General features: G+C 41.9%; 1 pseudogene; it reads right to left on the reverse strand.

The window, feature by feature from the left end:
* Positions 1-22,881, reverse strand: part of LOC112227594 — a 150,122-nt pseudogene that overhangs the window by 4,196 nt on the left and 123,045 nt on the right.

Raw genomic sequence — 22,881 nt, forward strand, 5'->3', positions numbered from 1 at the left:
GCCACTTTCTCTTTAATGAGCCGTCAATGTGAGGACTTAGCATGGCTATTTTTCTCACTTCCCTACTCTCTACTACTGGCAGTTAACCCTCAACAACTGCTCCTCGGGCGCCAATGATGTAGATGTCGATTAATGCAGCCCCCCGCACCGCTCTGATTCAGAGTGGTGGGTTAAATGCGGAATACACATTTTGGTTAAATGCATTCAGTTGCGCAACTGGCTAGGTATCCACTTTCCCTTTTCCCCTTTGCAGCTATGTTGCCTGTCAGGTAGGGAGGGAGGGAGGGAGGGAAGGAAAGGAAAGAGGGAGGTGGGCATGGCAGTGGTGCCTTCGAACAAAAAGTTCAATTTCACTGAGTGGCTCGATACCCAAGAAGGCCTTAAATAAAACATGGAAATGATCCCAGACAGAAAGAAGGAAGCCCTTTGGACAGTCTGAGATATACTGTAGGTAGCTAGAGTAAGACACTAAGTGTAAGAGGAGAAAACGAGTGTGTTCCCCGAGGTTGGTTGAGTGGTTAAGGCCACACACCCTCAGCACATTATGCATTCGCCTAGCTGCGTGGTTTCCAATTCCAGCCTCACTGGCCTTCACTCTATGTTCCCTTTAATTATCTGGTTCCTAGCTCATTTCTGTCTATCCTTCTCAATAAAACAATTAAAATACAAAAACATATGGAAAAGCGTGCTATTGATATTTTAAGTATAAATTGTGTACCGGTATTGCATTTTAAAAAGCTTGTTATTTTAAATGAGGTGCTCTTAATGTAGATCATACGAATTCAATAAATCTGACTTGGTAAAGTGCAAAAATTCAACATTTTGACATGTCCCTCCATGTACAATCTGTGGCTTCTAGGAAGATTTTTAACCCACTTAATTCCAACATTTATCCAAGTTTTTGCCACAATTGTAAAGCCCTAGTTATTTTGTGGCTTTGACAAAGTTCTTTCTGAAGATTATTATTATTTAATGTGATTAGTGATTCATATTATGTCTGCTCTCATTTTATGGTCAACCCTGTTATGTGAACTGAACTCTATTTAATATAGTGAATTTATTCCTTTAAAAAAAATCGACTATTTTTAGCCATTTTCTGGTGGGAGACTGAGCGGGTCAAGCATAACACGTCAAGCCTGTGAAGCTTGCATTCAATTGACACTCCCTGCTGCACACAAACAGCTTCCATTCCCCCTGTTACAAGGTGATTTATGGCTGATTTCAAATGAAATTGTCAACCCTGTTACGGTCAACCCTGTTACTTTATTTGGCACTTAAATAGACACTTTTTTATTTAACCTCTTGAGATGGGAAAACATGTTCTCTTTATGACACTATGTGAAAGGTGAAATTATTTTACATTTTTTACTAAGTTACACTTCTCAAACGACACCAAATTGGTGGAACGACCTATAGTTAAATGCATTCAATGCTCAATACAATAAAACTATTGATGATGAATCAAATGATGCACACAGTAGAGCCAGTTAGTGTTGGTAATAGAAAGAAAGGAATAAAGGCCCCGGGAAACATATGAGAGCCAATATGATCACACTATAGAAATCTCATCTAAGTTACATTTCAGATATATTTTCAACTTACAAATGGCAAATCAATGAAACTTGAACACTCAAATGAAAGTTGGATCCTCAATACAGAAGAGTTAAGATTTATGACTACACTCCTTTTCTACCCTCATTATCTGTGGAATAATATGTCCTGTGATCCCTGGGTGTTACCGGGGTGTAAACAGACAGAACACTCCCAACTACAGATCCCCCTTTAAATACAGATACACTGGCTTTGTCCCAAATAGCACCTTATTCCTATATAGTGGACTAATTTTGACCCAAGCCATATGCGGCCATGGTCAAAGGTAGTGCAATTTGTCGGGAATAGTGTCCCATTTGGGATGCAGAAGTGTCCACTCCCCATCTACAGGTAAGTACCGAAAAAAGGAACCACCAACATAAAGTGTCTTAATCGGGCATTGGGCTACCACGAACCGGCAGAAGTGTTTCAATGCACCTTGGCAAAGATTCGGTCTGGAACTCTATTGGAGGGATGCGACACCATTCTTCCACCAGATAATGTCATAATTTTGTGTTTTGTTGATGGAACACACACACACACACACACACACACACATATATATATATATATATATATATATATACATACATACACACCTTTGAGACTCCTCTTTCAAAGTCAATGAAATCTTTTCTCCTAGCCAGAGTAGCCAAAATAATGGACAACTGGGCCTTTTATACATGAGACTAAGCATGATGGGATGTTAATTGCTTAATTAACTCCACTGTGTTGAAGCACCTGGTTTCAATATACTTTGTACCCCTCATTTACTCAGGTGTTTCCTTTATTTTGGTAGCTACCTGTACATTTCCCCCTTAATTAAAGGAACACTGTTTGATTTCATTGTACTTCCATAATTGGACCCCTAACACATAGATATGATTCATGCTAGTAGGGAGTAAGCGCTTTGGGAGACTTCAGTCATAACCTGGACAAACATGGGCTATGTTCAAAAGTCTTGAGAAGTTTTGAAATGTCCCACCTGTACTGTAGGGAGACGTCTCTCTCGCAGGAAGTAACTAGCAGTATTAATAGAGGAAACAACTGTCCAACACAGTTTGTACTGAAGGAAGAGGAGGCTTGCAGGGGTTCAGTGCCATGCTGAAGGGCACATCCGCAAGCGATGGTATCAAGGATGATGCTAGCAAATCCTCCAGTTGTAGGCTCATTCCAGTTGTCGGCTCATCCATCGGAGCTGCGTTTCAAACCAGAGTTTAAAAAGACAGGTACCCAAGAGTAACAATGTCCACGATTCCTGAGTGAATCGTGAATAACGATGAGTGAGAAAGTTAGACGCACAAATATCATACCCCACCAAAAAATGTTAACCTATCCCTGCTATTATACTGGTGTTAGGATGTCTTGGGGGTATATTTGTGCGTCTAACTTTCTCACTCATCTCTATTCATTATTTTTTTTTTAAATTAATAAAAAAAAAATTCAAAAGTGAATCCAAAATGACACAATACATTATTTACCATTCATTTCTATTGGGCACAAAATAATATTAAACACAACCAAAACAAACAGCAAATGCATCCAATAAGTTTGTAGAGTTGCATACTAGGAATATGTGACCAAATACTACATTTTTGACTAATTTAATACAAAAGTGAATTTGTCCAAATACTTTTGGTCCCCTAAAATGTGGGAACTATGCACAAAAAGTGTTGTAGTTTCTAAACAGTTCACACGATCTGGATTGAAAATACCCTCTAATTAAAGACGTCTGCACTTTAACCTCAGTCATTGTATCATCTCAAATCCAAAGGGCTGGAGTACAGAGTAGAAAAACAACAAAATTGTTGCTGTCCAAATACTTTTGGAGCTCAGTGTACAGTATCTATAATTGGGTCCCCAACACAGAGAAATGACTGACCCTGGTAATGAGCAAATATTTCAGTCATAACCTGGACAAACTAGGGCTGTGTTCAAAAGTTTTTAAATGTCTCAGCCGTACGGTAGGGAGATGTCGGTGGGGCTTACTCTCTCACAGGAAGTAGCTAGCTTTATTAAGGATAGGAAACAACAGGTCCAACACAGCCCTGGGCCGCATCCCCTATATAAAGGTAGTGCACTATATAATAGTGCATAGGGTGCCATTTTGGATGCAGGCCTGGACAGTTTGTACTGTCTGAAGGAGTGAGAGGAAGAGGCTTCGCAGGGGGAGAGATGATTTTAAATGAACTGACCTTTTCAGGATGCATTGCTAATCTAGCCACTTGAAAGTGCAATTTATGAGGGAAATGTTAATTTACTAGCAATGAGCATCTATCAATCATTACGACAGAGGGATTACACTGGGGAGAGAGAATAGAGATAATTAAGGATGGGAGGAAGACTAAAAAAAGGAGAGAGAGAGGGGAAGAGAGATAGGGAGGGGGGAGGAAGAGGTAAAGGGAGGGAGAGATTATCTTCTCTACGCCTCAAATGGCAAGAGGGGGAGCGAGGTAGGGGGGGGGTTGTAAAAAACAACACCGTAAGACACTAATGTTCCATAAAATCGAGGGTTTGAACGCCCAAACAGTATCAAACACAGGCCGCTAAGGGCCTCATTTACAGGCCAAACCAAATAAAAGCTTTGACCTTCTCAACTTCCTACAGGCCTGCTTCCTCCTTCCTCCAGCAAGGCTAACTCTACCCATCTACCCAGTAATTAGTTCCAGTGAAGACAGACAAATTGTACTGTTTGATTAATGTGTTGCTGGTCGGCGCGGACAACACTGGTTCAGTCCAAAACCACACTAACTCACCATACACACTACCCACCTCAATGTATACACACTAATGCATTAGCCATGCACATACATACGCAGGTTCTCCAGAGGAGGAGGATAGATGATGATGATGATGATGATGAGATAACTTTCAGATCAGGATCTGAGAGCATGTAATTGTGTTTTACCTGGCAGTGAATGACGAATGGTTATTAATGCTAAAACGTTTATAGATTTTCCTTAAGTGCTGTTTAATGACAAACGGCCAAAAACTAAAGCAGCGTGTGGCTAGAAGTGAGTCGCAAATGGCTACCCTCTGGTTGAACATAGGGCTCTAAATAGGCTGCATACCAAATTACCCCCTATACCCTAAAGGGCGAGTCAACATGTCTTCCACTACACAGCTTAAGAACCGGGGCCATGCTCAACACAAGAGTTCTTTCGTCTCACAGCCTCACACACAAACCAAGGCCTATTCTTATTATGTCCCTTTTTCTATTAGTGAAATACACGACACAAAGAAGAGACTTCAACATGGTCCTCCAAGGTTATTAGCATGGAAGAAGGCTCTTAGCTGCAGTTAGCTTAGCATTCATGAACCACAATGCAGGCAGGTCAAGGTCACATGCTAGCTGTTCTCTGGACTAGCACTTCAAAACAGGCTAATTCTCCGTATCCACCAGACAACCGACAGCACAGTCCACCACTCTCCGGCAGCCATTAACCTTTTTTTAAATGTTTAAACAAAGTGAATTTCAAAAGACACCAAAGAAAGTTATACAGTTGAAGTCGGAAGTTTACACACACCTTAGCCAAATACATTTAAACTAAGTTTTTCACAGTTCCTGACATTTTATCCTAGTAAAAATTCCCTGTCTTAGGTCAGTTAGGATCACCACTTTATTTTAAGAATGTGACATGTCAGAATAATACTAGAGAGAATTATTTCTTTCAGATTTGATTTCTTTCATCACATTCCCAGTCGGTCAGACGTTTACGTACACTCAATTATTATTTGGTAGCATTGCCTTTAAAATGTTTAACTTGGGTCAAACGTTTTCGGGTAGCCTTCCACAAGCTTCCCACAATAAGTTGGGTGAATGTTGGCCCATTCCTCCTGACAGAGCTGGTGTTACTGAATCAGGTTTGTAGGCCTCCTTGCTCACACATGCTTTTTCAGTTCTGCCCACAACATTTCTATAGGATTGAGGTAAGGGCTTGTGATGGCCACTCCAATACCTTGACTTTGTTGTCCTTCAGCCATTTTGCCACAACTTTGGAAGTATGCATTGTTAATTTGGAAGACCCAATTGCGACCAAGCATTAACTTCCTGACTGATGTCTTGAGATGTTGCCTCAATATATCCACATAACCTTCCTTCCTTATGATGCCATATATTTTGTGAAGTGCACCAGTTCCTTCTGCATCAAAGTACCCCCACAACATGATGCTGCCACCCCCGTGCTTCACAGTTGGGATTTCTCCAAAAAAGTACGATCTTTGTCCCCCTGTGCAGTTTCAAACCGTAGTCTGGCTTTTTATGGCGGTTTTGGAGCAGTGGCTTCTTCCTTGCTGAGTGGCCTTTCAGGTTATGTCGATATAGGACTCATTTTACTGTGGATAGAGATACTTTTGTACCAGTTTCCTCCAGCATCTTCACAAGGTCCTTTGCTGTTGTTCTGGGATTGATTTGCACTTTTCGCAACAAAGTACTTCATTTCTAGGACACAGAAAGCGTCTCGTTCCTGAGCGGTGTGATGGCTGCGTGGTTTCATGGTGTTTATACTTGCGTAGCCCTAACCATCTTGCCAAAACTTAAGTTTGTTAACAAGACATTTGTGGAGTGGTTCAAAAACGAGTTTTAATGACTCCAACCTAAGTCTATGTTAACTTCCGAATTCAACTGTAGGCTATTTTTGTGAAGCTTTTAAACATGTAATGGTGGTTCCAACTTCTTCAAATGACTGGACAGACCACTGTACATCAAATCAAATCCAAATGTTATTGGTCACATACACATGGTTAGCAGATGTTAGTGCTAGTGTAGAGAAATGCTTGTGCTCCTAGTTCCGACAGTGCACTAATATCTATCAAGTAATCAAAGAATTCCCCAACAACTACCTAATACACACAAATCTAAAGGGGTGAATGAGAATATGCACATATAAATATATGGATGAGCGATGGCCGAGGGCAGAGGCAAGGTGCAATAGATGATATACAATACAGTATATACATGTGATATGAGTAATGTAAGTTAAAGTGACGTTATTTAAAGTGGCATTGTTTAAAGTGACTAGTGATCCATTTATTAAAGTGTCCAGTGATTGGGTCTCAATGTAGGCAGCAGCATCTCTGAGTTAGTGATTGCTGTTTAGCAGTCTGATGGCCTTGAGAGAGAAGCATTTTTTCAATCTCTCGGTCCCAGCTTTTATGCACCTGTACTGACCTCGCCTTCTGGATGATAGCGGTGTGAACAGGCAGTGGCTCGGGTGGTTGTTGTTCTTGATTATCTTTTTGGCCTTCCTGTGACATTGGGTGCTGTCGGTGTCATGGAGGGCAGGTAGTTTGCCCCTGGTGATATGTTGTGCAGACCACACACTCCCTAGAGAGCCTTGCGGTTGAGGGCGGTGCAGTTGCTCTTCCAGGCTGTGATACAGCCCGACAGAATGCTCTCGGTTGTGCATCTGTAAAAGTTTGTCAGGGTTTTGGGTGACAAGCCAAATTTCTTCAGCCTCCTGAGGTTGAAGAGGCGCCTTCTTCACCACACCGTCTGTGTGGGTGGACCATTTCAGTTTGTCTGTGATATGTACGCCCAGGAACTTAAAACATTGGCATCCATTTATATTTTTTCTACAGACAAAGCTAGGGCTTATTAAACATATAAGATGTAGTGGTGGTTACAAATGACTCTTCTTCAAACAACTTATATTTCTCGAGCCCGTCCATAGCAGCCTCCATCACCGCCTGTTGGATGCTGGATTGAAAGGGAGAAAAATTCATAAATAAAATAGAGAGACAGACAGACAAGAAAAAAGGTCTTAAGCATATTCAAAACATCCTTTTCATATGCTGTAGTCTGAGAGCAGGCCAAAGACAGAGGATTATATGAAAAAGTTTCTTTCCCCAAAGCCCATTTTCCCTCCTAACAATCCCAGGTAGCTAGCACCATGCATACATCTTACAGAGGTAGCTAAGCCTTTGGGCCAGGCACTGTTTACTGTACCGCTCTCAGTATATATTATATTATGCATTATGTGATCATAGCCAATAGGCAGGGGGGTAGCGGGGCTTAAAATTCCGTAAATATAAAAACAGTAAGCTGGGTAGAGATACTATGGAGGGGACAAAGTTATCACCAGCTTAGAGGCAGAGAGCTCTTTCAAGGGGGGCCAAGGAGAGGGATTTCCAATGCAGAGGGTTGAGAGATGTTTGATGCATTTCCGTTTCATTCCTCCTAAGCTGAGCCAAAGGGTTTTATCTTTTATGCTCTCCTCCACCCTGAAAGGGCCTTCCTTCATGCAGCGATTCACACTTGCTTTACCCTAGGCTTCTTCACAAAAGCCCTCCCCACCCCTTACGCCGTTTTCCTGTGAAGAGACAGATCACAGGTAGAACCAAACCAAACCCCACTTAGCCCCGGAGAGAGGCTGCATCCCAAATGACACCCAATTCCCTTTATAGTGCACTACTTTTGACCAGAGCCATACGACCACAGCCCTATTGGCCCTGGTCAGAGTAAGGTACTATATAGGGAAAAAGGTGTCATTTGGGACGCAGCCGGAGGGACTCACTGTGTGCCGTCTATCTTCACAGCTAGCCCTAGATATAGTCCAGGGTGTGAGTAAAGGAAGGCTTAGTGTCCTCAAGCCGCACTAATTCCATAGACCAGACTTAAGCTATCTCCAGAGAGAGACGCACTCTGTGCGGTCTCTCACTCTTCGTCACAGGGCACTTCCCCTCTTCAAAGTGATGTTGTTTCTATAATACTATTTATGTCAATTCAATAATGAATCGGGTTCATTTTCATTCTGCATAATGTTGCTACCAATGTTGCTACCAATAGAACAGCCACTGAAAGCTATAATAAACACTATCAATAAAAAATTGCCATTATTTCTAGAGCCCATTAGACATGCATTGAGCAGAGCGGAGCACACTAAGGAATGCGTCCCAAATGCCAACTTATTCCCATTATAGTGCATAACTTTTGACCAGGGCTCCATGGGAAATAGGGTCCCATTTGAGTTGCATGCTAACTCTGCCTATTGGGTGGTTGTTGTGAGCCTACATACCTTGGGCCCTTGCCACGGCCTATCCTCTCTTCTTTGAAATACACAGGCACAGTCTCGGTCTGCGCGTGAGACACCCGGCCCCACTGTCTGCAAGGTCCTGCAACAAACAGATGAAAAGAATAGTGGGATGAGTGAGGGAGAGGACAAGAGAGAGAAAGAATATGAGAATGCTGAAGGACACTAGACGCTGGTATTGTCCTTCTGGAAAATAACACAAATAAAGTCAGACAGAGAGAAAGATAGAGAAGAGAGGACAAAGTGAGAGAGAGAAAAAGAGAGAGAAGAGAGAGACAGATACAGTGGGGCAAAAAAGTATTTAGTCAGCCACCAATTGTGCAAGTTCTCCCACTTAAAAAGATGAGAGAGGCCTGTAATTTTAATCATAGGTACACTTCAACTATGACAGACAAAATAAGAAAAAAAATCCAGAAAATCACATTGTAGGATTTTTAATGAATGTATTTGCAAATTATGGTGGAAAATAAGTATTTGGTCAATAACAAAAGTTTCTCAATACTTTGTTATATACCCTTTGTTGGCAATGGCAGAGGTCAAACATTTTCTGTAAGTCTTCACAAGGTTATCATACACTGTTGCTGGTATTTTGGCCCATTCCTCCATGCAGATCTCCTCTAGAGCAGTAATGTTTTGGGGCTGTTGCTGGGCAACACGGACTTTCAACTCCCTCCAAAGATTTTCTATGGGGTTGAGATCTGGAGACTGGTTAGGCCACTCCCGGACCTTGAAATGCTTCTTACGAAGCCACTCCTTCGTTGCCCGGGCGGTGTGTTTGGTATCATTGTCATGCTGAAAGACCCAGCCACGTTTCATCTTCAATGCCCTTGCTGGTTTTCACTCAAAATCTTACGATACATGGCCCCATTCATTCTTTCCTTTACACGGATCAGTCGTCCTGGTCCCTTTGCAGAAAAACAGACCCAAAACATGATGTTTCCACCCCCATGCTTCACAGTAGGTATGGTGGTCTTTGGATGCAACTCAGCATTCTTTGTCCTCCAAACATGACGAGTAGAGTTTTTACCAAAAAGTTATATTTTGGTTTCATCTGACCATATGACATTCTCCCAATCTTCTTCTGGATCATCCAAATTTGCTCGCTAGCAAACTTCAGACAGGCCTGGACATGTACTGGCTTAAGCAGGGGGACACATCTGGCACTGCGTGATTTGAGTCCCTGGCGGCGTAGTGTGCTACTGATGGTAGGCATTGTTACTTTGGTCCCAGCTCTCTGCAAGTCATTCACTAGGTCCCCCCGTGTGGTTCTGGGATTTTTGCTCACCGTTCTTGTGATCATTTTGACCCCATGGGGTGAGATATTGCGTGGAGCCCCAGATCGAGGGAGATTATCAGTGATCTTGTATGCCTTCCATTTCCTAATAATTGCTCCCACAGTTGATTTCTTCAAACCAAGCTGCTTACCTATTGCAGATTCAGTCTTGCCAGCAATTTTGTTTCTGGTGTCCTTTGACAGCTCTTTGGTCTTGGCCATAGTGGAGTTTGGAGTGTGACTGTTTGAGGTTGTGGACAGGTGTCTTTTATACAGATAACAAGTTCAAACAGGTGCCATTAATACAGGTAACGAGTGGAGGACAGAGGAGCCTCTTAAAGAATAAGTTACAGGTCTGTGAGAGCCAGAAATCTTGTTTGTTTGTAAGTGACCAAATACTTATTTTCCACCATAATTTGCAAATAAATTCATTAAAAATCCTACAATGTGATTTTCTGGATTCTTTCTTCTCATTTTGTCTGTCATAGTTGAAGTGTACCTTTGATGAACATTACAGGCCTCTCTCATCTTTTTAAGTGGGAGAACTTGCACAATTGGTGGCTGACTAAATACTTTTTTTGCCCTACTATATATAGAAAGATAGATAGAGAGAAAGATGGAGAGAGGCACCCTGAGCTGGAGAAGAGGTTTAATTAATCTGAGGGACATATCAACAGCATATAGTCCCCCATCATCTCTGAATGGGAAGAAGATGTGTGTTCCACTGCTACACATTTTACACGTCGAGAGGAGGGATAAAACAAAGACATAAGAGAAAGACAATGCCCCATCAAACTTTGGTGTTGTGCAGAAATATGTGAGAAAGCAGCACACTCAGGGAGAAAGATGAGGAAAATATCATATTCATATCATATAAAACATTTAAAAATACATTTAACATCACCCATTTTGGTTAGATTTCAGCAGGGGGAAGCAAGAACAAGTAAACAAACAACACTTGTAGATGTCAAAAATGCTAACATTAGCATAAAACACACAGACACAAAACACCCAGGGTTTTTGAGTACCCTAAATTATTAACAGCCAATTTACTATATTACTTTCAGGAAAGCTATTAATTTTTAATGCAATGTGGTCACTTATGTCACTTTATCAATAATTAAATCCTATTTCTCACTTACAAATGAAGAGGCCTGTGGCATGTTCCAAACAAATACTAACTGTTCCTCTGTGCTTCTGAATTCGAAATCAAACAGACAGAAAAACTGAAAAGCAGCATAAACCAAAGAAAACTTTGCAATACGGGAAGCATTAGGGAGGCTGTCAGTTCCAAGCAGCACACACATACCGTACAGACAGACAAACATACTGTATATACTGAACAAAAACATAAATCCAACATGTAAAGTGTTGGTCACATGTTTCATGAGCTGAAATAAAAAATCCCAGAAATTCTCCATACGCACAAAAAGCGCACCTCTCTCAAGTTTTGTCCACAAATTTGTTTACATCCCTGTAAGTGTGAATTTCTCCTTTGCCAAGATAATCCATCCACATAACAGGCGTGGCATATCAAGAAGCTGATTAAACAGCATGATCATTACACAGGTGCACCCTGTCCTGGAGACAATAAAAGGCCACTCTAAAATGTGCAGCTTTACCACACAACACAATGCCACAGACATCTCAAGTTTTGAAGGCGTGCGAAATTGGCATGCTCACTGCAGGAATATCCACCAGAGCTTTGCAAGGGAAATTAATGTTAATTTCTCTACCATAAGCCACCTCCAATGTTGTTTTAGAGAATTTGGCAGTACATCCAACCGGCCTAACAACAGCAGACCGCGTGTATAGCTTTGTGCGGGTGAGCAGTTTGCTGATGTCAGCGTTGTGAACAGAGTTCCCCATGGTGGAGGTGGGGTTATGGTACGTGCAGGCATAATCTATGGACAATGAAAACAACTGCATTTTAAAGATGGCAATATGAATGCACAAAAATACTGTGACAAGCTTTTTTTTGGGGGGGGGGGTATCGGTGAGCAAGAGATACATATGTGTGCGCAGTCATGTGAAATCCATAGCTTAGGGTTCATGAATTCATTACAATTGACTGATTTTCTCACTGTAATTCAGTAAAATTTATGAAATTGTTGCTTGTTGCGCTAATATTTTTATTCAGTATATAATATGTGTGTTTGTGTTGATTTGATGGACCCCAGGACTCAGGCAATTGTTATTGAGTAGATTGCCCTGCATAAATATATACAGCACCTGTCAAGTTTGGACACACCTGCTCATTCAATGTTTTTTCTTAATTTTCTACTACTTTCTACATTGTAGAATAATAGCGAAGACATCAAAACTATGAAATAACACATATGGAATCATGTAGTAACCAAAAAAGTGTTAAACAAATCCAAATATATTTTAGATTTTAGATTCTTCAAAGTAGCCACTCTGCCTTGATGACAGCATTGCACAGACTTGTTATTCTCTCAACCAGCCTCACCTGGAATGCTTTTCCAACAGTCTTGAAGGAGTTCCCACATATGCTGAGCTGATTCACCCAGTTTCCTCTGAACAGTTGATGTTGAGATGTGTCTTGTACTTGAACTCTGTGAAGCATTTATTTGGGCTGCAATTTCTTTGAGTGGTAACTCTAATGAACTTATCCTCTGCAGCAGAGGAAACTCTGGGTCTTCCTTTCCTGTGGCGGTCCTCATGAGAGCTAGTTTCATCATAGTGATTGATGTTTTTTTTGTGACTGCACTTGAAGAAACTTTTAAAGATTTTGAAAATGTCCAGATTGACTGACCTTCATGCCTTAAGGTATTGATGGACTGTCATTTCTCTATGCTTATTTGATCTGTTCTTTCCACTTGGTATTTTACCAAATAGGGCTATCTTCTGTATACCACCCCTATCTTGTCACAACCCAACTGATTAGCTCAAACACATTAGGAAGGAAAGAAATTCCACAAATTAACTTTTAACAAGGCACACCTGTCAATTGAAATGCATTCCAGGTGACTACCTCATGAAGCTGGTTGAGAGAATGCCAAGAGGGTGCAAAGCTGTCATCAACGCAAAGGCTGGCTACTTTGAAGAATCTCAAATATAAAATATATTGTGATTTGTTAAACACTTACATTTACTCCATGATTCCATATGTGTTATTTCATAGTTTTGATGTCTTCAATATCGTTTTACAATGTAGAAAATAGAAAAAATAAAGAAAAACCCTTGAGTGAGTAGGTGCTAACAAACTTTCGACAGGTACTGTACAATGAATGAATGAAAATGCAGGCGGATAGACAAAGTATAGTACAAACACAGTGCGTGCCTATCTCTCAGGCTCTTAGAGTATGTAGTAGTGGCCACAGACTAAGTCAAGTTCTCTGTACAGCTATTGAGGGGGCCTAGAACACTCTGAGTGACTCTCCATTTCACTTCATGCAAAAAGCACTCTTTAAAAGCTCGCTGCCTTGGACACATTTTCCTGTCTAATCAGAGAGTGGAATTTTTGTGTGTGTGGGTGTGAAAGTGTGTTGGGATTCTATGGAATGCACTTCAAAGCAATTGCCCTTTGTCTCTGTACTCATGAGCTCATTTAGAGGGCTGGATCAGGGTGAGGGGTCATGGTTGTTGAGGTGACTAGCGGTGTGCCAAAATGATACCATATTCCCTATATATTACCCATAAGGTTTTTGGTAGCACACTATAAAGTGCATTCAGTAAGTATTCAGGGAAGCCTAGTGGTTAGAGCGTTGGACTAGTATCCGGAAGGATGCAAGATCAAACGCCTGAGCTGACAAGGTACAAATCTGTCGTTCTGCCCCTGAACAGGCAGTTAACCCACTGTTCCTAGGCCGTCATTGAAAATAAGAATTTGTTCTTAACTGACTTGCCTAGTTAAATAAAGGTATAAAAAACAAATTACGACCCTTTGACTTTTTCCAGTTTATTACGCTACGTCATTATTCTAAAATTGATTCAATACAATTTCTACAAACACATTTGTCACACAATACCCCATAATGTATTAATGTATATATATAAAATATATGTATATCATATTTACATGAATATTCAGACCCTTTCCTCAGTACTTTGTTGAAGCACCTTTGGGTATGATGCTACAAGCTTGGCACACCTGTATTTGGGGAGTTTGTCACATTCTTTGCAGATCCTCTCAAGTTCTGTCAGGTTGGATGAGGAACGTCTCTGAACAGCTATTTTCAGGTCTTTCCAGAGATGTTTGATCAGGTTCAAGGCCGGGCTCTGGCTGGGTCACTCAAGGACATTCAGAGACTTGTCCCGAAGCCAGTCCGACATTGTCTTGGCTGTGTGCTTAGAGTTGATGTCCTGTTGGAAGGTCAACCTTCACCCCAGTCTGAGTGCCTGAGCTTTCTAGAGCAGGTTTTCATCATCAATCTCTCTGTACTTTGCTCCGTTCATCTTCCCTCGATCCTGATTAGTCTCCCAGTCCATGCCGCTGAGAAACATCCAAACAGCAAGATTCTGCCACCATGCCTTCACTGTAGAAGAAGGTGCCAGGTTTCCTCCAGATGTGACGCTTGGCATCCAGGCCAAAGAGTTCAATCTTGGTTTCATCAGACCAGAGAATCATGTTTCTCATAGTTTGAGAGTTTTTTAGGTGCCTTTTGGCAAACTCCAAGCGGGCTGCCATGTGCCTTTAATGAGGAATGGCTTCCGTCTGGCCACTCTACCATAAAGGCCTGATTGGTGGAGTGCTGTAGAGATTGTTGTCCTTCTGGAAGGTTCTCCCATCTCCACAGAGGAACTCTAGAGCTCTGTCAGAGTGACCATTGGGTTCTTGCTCACCTCCCTGACCAAGGCCCTTCTCCCACTATTGCTCAGTTTGGCCAGGTGCCCAGCTCTAGGAAGAGTCTTGGTGGTTCCAAACTTATTCCATTTAAGAATGATAGAGGCCACTGTTTTCTTGGGGAACGTTTTTCTGTTGTTAAATTTTTTATACATTTGACCCCCCCACCAAAAAACTGTTTTCACTCTGTCATTAATGGGTATTGTGTGTAGATTGATGAGGATTTTTAAAAAATGTATCCATTTTAGAATAAGGCTTTAATTTAACAAAATGTGGAGAAAGTCAAGGTGCCTGAAGACTTTCTTATTGCGCTGTACACTGAAGATATTATGGTGCATTTTGGGACACAGCCCATGTCAGTCTTTAAAAGTGGTGGCTGGTTGGTTACATTCCAGTCTGCATGGGCTCATTATGGAAGTCTCAGAACCCTTACTTAAAAACACTGTCAAACTGTGTTCCAAATCGAGCCCAATCCCACAGGTGTTGGTTACATTGGTGTCTACCTAGGGAGTAGGGACAAACGGTTTGATTTGAAACGTAGTATCACTGTTCACATAAGGCCCTGTTTATACCAGTGTTATGCAAATCTTACCCTACGAGGTCCGGACGACTGCCGTTTTTTTTCTGTTCTATCTGATAATTAATTGCACCAACCTGGGGTCCCGGGTTTTTAATGAAAAGCAGTGGAACTGGATTTGAGGTCCAGATTTGAATTAGATGGTCCTGGCTCCAGGTGAGGTGTCATCAATGTCAAGTTGACCAGGTCAATCTCTACCAGGGTTGTGGTAGGTTTACATTCCAGTCTGCACTAGAATTCTCAGAGTGAAGGTCTCACCCTACTCCAACATACAAACACCTAGATTATTGGGTGATATGTTTGAATGAAGGAAATCAATAGTGTTTCTACTGTGACCACTGTAGTCTGTAATATACTACCCCTGGTGAGGAGTTTGCTAACACTGTAGTGACAAAGCTTAAAACCTCATAGAACTAACTCTCCCGGATCCGGGAGAATTGTCATCAACTGACACTCATTTGCATAACGCAACGGACAAAAAATATTACTAGAAAATATTCATATTCAAGAAATCACAAGTGAAATATAGTTAAACACAGCTTAGCCTTTTGTTAATCACCCTGTCATCTCAGATTTTGAAATTATGCATTACAGCCAAAGCAAGACAAGCATTTGTGTAAGTTTATCGATAGCCTAGCATAGCATTATGTCCAGCTAACAGTAGGCAACTTGGTCACGAAAATCAGAAAAGCAATCAACTTAAATTGTTTACCTTTGATGAGCTTCGGATGTTTTCACTCACGAGACTCCCTGTTAGACAGCAAACGTTCATTTTGTCCCATAAAGATTATTTCTATAGCTGAAATACCTCCGTTTGTACTTCACGTTTGGTTGAGAAATCCACCGGAAACTGCGGTCACGACAACGGCGCAATTTTTCCAAATAAGATCCATAATATCGACAGAAACATGGCAAATGGTTTTTATAATCAATCCTCAAGGTGTTTTTCAAATATATATTCGATAGTATATCAACCGGGACAGTTGGCTTCCCAGTAGGAGCGAGAGGCACAATGGCCGCCTTTGTCTATTACACACAAATCACTCTGAGAGCCACCAGCTGACCACTGACGCAATGTTGTCGTTCACGCTCATTTTTCAAAATAAAAGCCTGAAACCATGTCTTGTGACACTAGACACATTAGGGAAGCCATAGAAAAAGGAATCTGGTTGATATCCCTTTCACTGCTCAATAGGGACGCATAGGAACGCAGAGCTTTCTAAATAAGAGTCCCTTCCTGATTGAATTTTTCTCAGGCTTTCGCCTGCAATATCAGTTCTGTTGTACTCACAGACAATATATTTACAGTTTTGGAAACTTGAGAGTGTTTTCTATCCTAAGCTGTCAATTATATGCATATTCTAGCATCTTGTCCTGACAAAATAGCCTGTTTACTTTGGGAACATTATTTTTCCAAAAATGAAAATAGTGCCCCCTTGTTTCAAGAGGTTAAAGGGCCAATCTGTGATTGTGACATCCATTTTTGGACTTTCAAATGAATGATATACAACCATTGATTCTTGAAGAATATAACTTACAAATATCTCATGATTTTAGGTGAACTGTTTAACCCCATCAAAACCCAAAATATAAGCTTGTTTTACTCCATTGTGTGTAAACAATGTAATTGTAAACAAAACTTGGGTATTGCATCCATATCCCGGCCTTTGAATTTGAGAGTGGTTACATCTCTCCAGCCCCATCTCTAAGCTGTTTACCTAAAAAGGTGGCAGGGTGTCTGCTTTGTTGTTGTTTGAATTGCAGATTGCCCCTTGAAGGGCTGTGTGCTGACGCCAATGTTAAAATCATCCTGAGGGCTTTCTCTCTGAGATTTGACAGAGGGAAGGGTGTTGATGATCAAACTGCCAGAGTACCAGATGGTGCATGAAATGTGTGAGGGGGTATTTACCTTGTTGCATATGTCATTTCCCAATGTAGCTTTTCTTGATTCCTTGCATCCTATCTCCCCCTATCTCCTTGGATCTTCTCCTCAAATACAGTTCAGAAGGAGGCAAAGCAATATTATGCGAGGAATCACAGAAAGGCACCATTCTGTATACCTCTGGCCCCTCTTTGGACACTGTGTTAACTAACCTCCAGACGAGCTTCAATGCCATACAACTCTCCTTCCGTGGCCTCCAACTGCTCTTAAATGCAGGGAAAACTAAATGCATGCTATTCAACCTGCCAGCACCTGCTCGCCCGTCCAGCATCACTACTCTGGACAGCTCTGACTTAGAATACGTGGACAACTACAAATACCTAGGTGTCTGGTTAGACTTTAAACTCTCCTTCCAGACTCACATTAAGCATCTCCAATCAAAAATGTAATCTAGAATTGGCTTCCTATATCGCAACAAAGCATCCTTCACTCATGCTGCCAAACATACCCTCGTAAAACTGACCATCCTACCGATCCTCGACTTCAGTGATGTCATCTATAAAATAGCCCCCAACACTCTACTCAACAAACTGGATGCAGTCTATCACAGTGCCATCCGTTTTGTAACCAAAGCCCCATACACTACACACCATTACGACCTGTATGCTCTCGTTGGTTGGCCCTCGCTTCATACTCGTTGCCAAACCCACTGGCTACAGGTTATCTACAAGTCTCTGCTAGGTAAAGCCTCGCCTCATCTCAGCTCACTGGTCACCATAGCAGCACCCACTCAGCACCCACAGCACCCACCCACCAGCAGGCATATCTCACTGGTCACCCCCAAAGCCAATTCCTCCTTTGGTTGTCTTTCCTTCCAGTTCTCTACTGCCAATGACTGGAACGAACTGCAAAATTCTCTGAAGCTGGAGACTCATATCTCCCTCACTAGCTTTAAGCACCAGCTGTCAGAGCAGCTCACAGATCACTGTACCTGTACATAGCCCATCTGTAAACAGCCCATCTATCTATCTACCTCATCCCCATGCAATATTTATTTATTAATCTTGTCCCTTTGCACCCCAGTATCTCTACTTGCACATGCATCTTCTGCACATCTACCATTCCAGTGTTTACATTTCTATATTGTAATTACTTCGCCACCATGGCCTATTTATTGCCTTAACTCCCTTATCTTACCTCATTTGCACTCACTGTCCATAGACATTTTGTTTTCTTTTGTTCTGCTGTATTATTGACTATGTTTTGTTTATTCCATGTGTAACTCTGTGTTGTTGTATGTGTCGAATTGCTATGCTTCATCTTGGCCAGGTCGCAGTTACAACTGAGAACTTGTTCTCAACTAGCCTACCTGGTTAAATAAAGGTGAAAAAAAACAACAACAAAAAAAAACATTTTAAATAAAGGATATGATTCATGCTAAATTCTAAAACGGACTGTTTGATCAAAATGGCAGATCACCAAGTCTGTGTCCCAAATGGCACCCTATTCCTTATATAATGCACTACTTTTTGACCAGGGGACATAGCATAGTGTTCCGGTCAAAAGTAGTGCACCACAGTGCATTCGGAAAGTATTCAGACCCCTTCACTGTTCCACATTTTGTTACGTTAAAGCATTATTCTAAAATGCATTATAGCATTATGAGCACAATAGCCTGTAATGACAAAGAGAAAACAGGTTTTATTATTTTGGGAATTTGTTTGGTTGAAATATATTATTTACATAAGTATTCAGACCCTTTGCCTTGAGACTAGAAACTGAGCTCAGGTGCATCCGGTTTCCATTGATCATCCGTGAGATGTTTCTACAACTTGATTGGATTCCACTTGTGGTAAATTCAATTGATTGGACATGATTTGGAAAAGCACACACCTGTCTATATAAGGTCCCACAGTTGACAGTGCATGTCAGAGCAAAAAGCAAGCCTTGAGGTCGAAGCACTTGTTAGTAGAACTCCAAGACAGGATGGTGTCGAGGCACAGATCTGGGGAAGGGTACCCAAAAATGTTTGCAGCATTGAAGGTCCCCAAGAACACAGTGTCCTCCATTCTTAAATGGAAGAAGTTAGGAACCACCAAGTCTCCTGCTACAGTTAGCCACCTGGCCAAACGGAGCAATTGGGGGAGAAGGGCCATGGTCAGGGAGGTGAGCAAGAAGCCGATGGTCACTCTGACAGAGCTCCAGAGTTTCTCTGTAGCGATAGGACAACCTTCCAGAAGGACAACCATCTCTGCAACACTCTACCAATCAAGCCTTTATGGTAGAGTGGCCAGACAGAAGCCACTCCTCAGTAAAGGCATATGACAGCCTGCTTGGAGTTTGCCAAAAGGCACCTATTGGACTCAGACCATGAGAAACAAGATTCTATAGTTTGATGAAACCAAGATTTAACTATTTTTTCTAAATGCCAAGCATCACTTCTGGAGGAATCCTGGCACTGCTCACCACCTTGCCAATACCATCCCTACGGTGAAGCATGGTGGTGGCAGCATCATGCTGTGGGGATGTTTTTCAGTGGCAGAGAGTGGGAGACTAGTCAGGATCGAGGGAAAGATGAACGGAGCAAAGTACACTTGAGAAGATTCTTGATGAAAACCTTCTCCAGAGCACTTAGGACCTCGGACTGGGGAGAAGGTTAACTTTCCAACAGGACAATCACCCTAAGCACACAGCCAAGACAACACAGGAGTGGCTTCAGGAGAAGTCTCTGAATGTCCTCGAGTGGCCCAGCCAGAGCCTGGACTTGAACCCGATCGAACATCTCTGGAGAGACCTGAAAAGAGCTGTGCAGCGACGCTCCCCATCCAACCTGACAGAGCTTGAGAGGATCTGCAGAAAATAATGTGAAAAACTCCCCAAATACAGGCATGCCAAACTTGTGGCGTCATACCCAAGAAGACAAGGTTGTATTCACTGCCAAAGGTTGTACTGATTAAAGCGTCTGAATACTTATGTAAATGTGATATTTCAGTTTTTGCTTTGTCGTTATGGGGTATTGTGTGTAGATTGGTGAGGGGAAAAAACTATTTTATCCATTTTAGAATAAGGCTGTAATGTAACAAAATGCTGAAAAAGTGTATGGGTCTGAATACTTTCCAAATGCACTGTATGTATACTGGGAATATTGTGCCCTGTTATCAGAACCCCTCTGTTGCTTCTCATTAAATATTTAGACCTTAATCAGAATCAAATTTCTCAAGTGTTTTTAACAAGAGAGTCAAGTACTGTATACATTGTGGTTATTCCCAAACAGGCTGGTCCTCTAAGGGAATACACTCACACCCACCCACACTTCTCATAAACACTGTTCGTCAATTGTCAGTTTATATGGAGACATTTAGCCTAGCTAATTTCGCTGTGGGACTTGGGAAGTGGTCAGTCAAACGATACTTGCTCCTTGCTCCTTTGTCAAATAAAATGTATCTTTGGGAGTAGTGCTTATTTATGCCAACAACAAAGACCGTTACCCAACACAGCACGGCCATTCACTATGTTATGCTAGGGGAGGCTGTCAAGGTTACCATGTACAAAACCTGTGTGGACAAAAAAGTGTCTCACAGACACACACACAGTGGCTTTTCATTACTTCATTTCTCTTTGACAAATCAGAGTGCTTCACCATCCTTTCTCTAACACAATTCTTGGCCCAAGTAGTTCAGCCAGTCTCTGAATGGAACGACAGCGGTCAGGGTGAGAGACGCATGTGAAAGAATGAAAAAGATAACAGAAGAGATAAAGAGAGGGTCTGGGAGAATAAGAGAGGGAGAACAGCTTGTGTGGAGTCAAGGGAACAGCTTACTTATAGAGGGGGGAGAGAGGGATGGAGAGAGCAGTGGCTTACTTGTAGAGGGGGATGTCAGGCTCCTTGCCCTCTGTGCCCAGGGTCAGGCAGAACTGCTGGAGCTGGGATTTAGGATCATTCCTTTACTGGTTCAGGATGAACTACTGACACACACACCAAAAGTAAACATTAGTCACAAAAAACATGGACACACACGAGCCAAAACAAATTTGAACACATCACAAATACAGTAGAGCAACCATTATAGAAACCTTTACAATCACTATCTCCATCTCTCTCATGTCCCCCCTCTCGCTCCCCCTTCTTTGCCCATGCTTTCTTTCATTCCCTCACTCTCTTTCAACCTCTTGCTCTACACTCACTTATTGCTCTTCTCTGGCTCTCTCTGTTTTCTCCATCTCCATGACTTCTCTTTCGCTCTCCGTAGTGGGCACAAATCACAGGCTACTTAAGAAAATATCATCTCCTGCCTGTTACTATCTGAGCCAGAAATACAGATCTCTCTCTCTTGGTCTGTGTCTAAAAGCACTTCCATTAACAGGAAAGCAGCCTTGTTATAAAAGGGACACTTTGAATCTAGAGCTGTCTGTTTCTACAAAGAGTTCTCTCTCTCACACACACACACACACACACACACACACACACACACACACACACACACACACACACACACACACACACACACACACACACACACACACACACACACACACACACTCAGCTCCTACATGGACACCGAGCCTCCCAGGACATCCACACACAGCAATTAGCACACCACTGTAAGCTGCGCCATGGCCTTCACACTGGGCCACAGTGTGTGTGTGTGTGTGTGTGTGTGTGTGTCCGTGTGTGCGTGTGTGTGAGTGTGTGCGTGCGTGCGTGTGTGTGTGTGCACGCATTTGTGATGGGAGTAGCACAGTTTTTTTCTCGACCAGTCTAACAGGAAGAAGCTAACAGGAAGAAGCAGGTCCACGAACCTGTTCATCGTAGACATATACTATCTTCTCTAAAGAGAGGGAGGGAACAGGTCCAACCTGTTCATTACACAGACATTCGCTAAATCTTACTGCTACTTCATCTAATACGAGAGGAGGCTTAACTGACGCCTTTCTGAATGAACATCCACCTCACCCGTCCCTGAAACACTTGAGAAACAACATCAACAGACCCTTAGAACAGAACAGCACTGACTACCGGTTGGGGATCAATGTCTAAACAGACACCAACAACCCAATAACATTCAGCTAACATAGACCCGACCGCCGCACATTAACACTAGAACCTTCCCTGACTTTTCCTAAATATAATAATAATATTTTAAATTTCTCAGTTGTCAGAATGTGTTAATCACATACAGAAAAGTATTCAGAGGCTGTTAACCTTTTGATTTTCTTTGCTATTACTAACTTGAGAGGACAAGACAAGTGTGCCAAAGGGCATTGGTTTGGACTATTCAAGCAGAGTTGGGATGAAGCATTAGGTTGCTAAGAGATGGACCAACTGAATTGGTTTCATGGAGGGCTGACTTGACCACGCAATTTATTTTCACCATGAGCAAAAGCAATAGTTTTTTTTACCCAAAGCTGCAAAGAAAATGTTGTGATCCATTTAATAAACACAAGAGTCCAGCAAAATGGATAAAAAGGTGTGGTGGCAGTAGCAGGAACAGCGGCATCTAGTGTGCAAACTCATTTGGTTTATTTTGGTAAGGTGAAATAAGATTAGCATTCTCTGAGAAATTGAGCTAATTGATTGCACCCAAATTGCCCATTTTTATATATTTTATTCATATATTCGTCAATAAATATAGTTCATTAGATCTGATTTGGACCATAAACAAGAGTAAGACATGAGGAATCCAATAAAATGATCAATAGCCACCCACAGACCGCCCCCGT

Source organism: Oncorhynchus tshawytscha, linkage group LG29 (genome assembly GCF_018296145.1).
Source record: "Oncorhynchus tshawytscha isolate Ot180627B linkage group LG29, Otsh_v2.0, whole genome shotgun sequence".
NCBI classification, from domain to species: domain Eukaryota; kingdom Metazoa; phylum Chordata; class Actinopteri; order Salmoniformes; family Salmonidae; genus Oncorhynchus; species Oncorhynchus tshawytscha.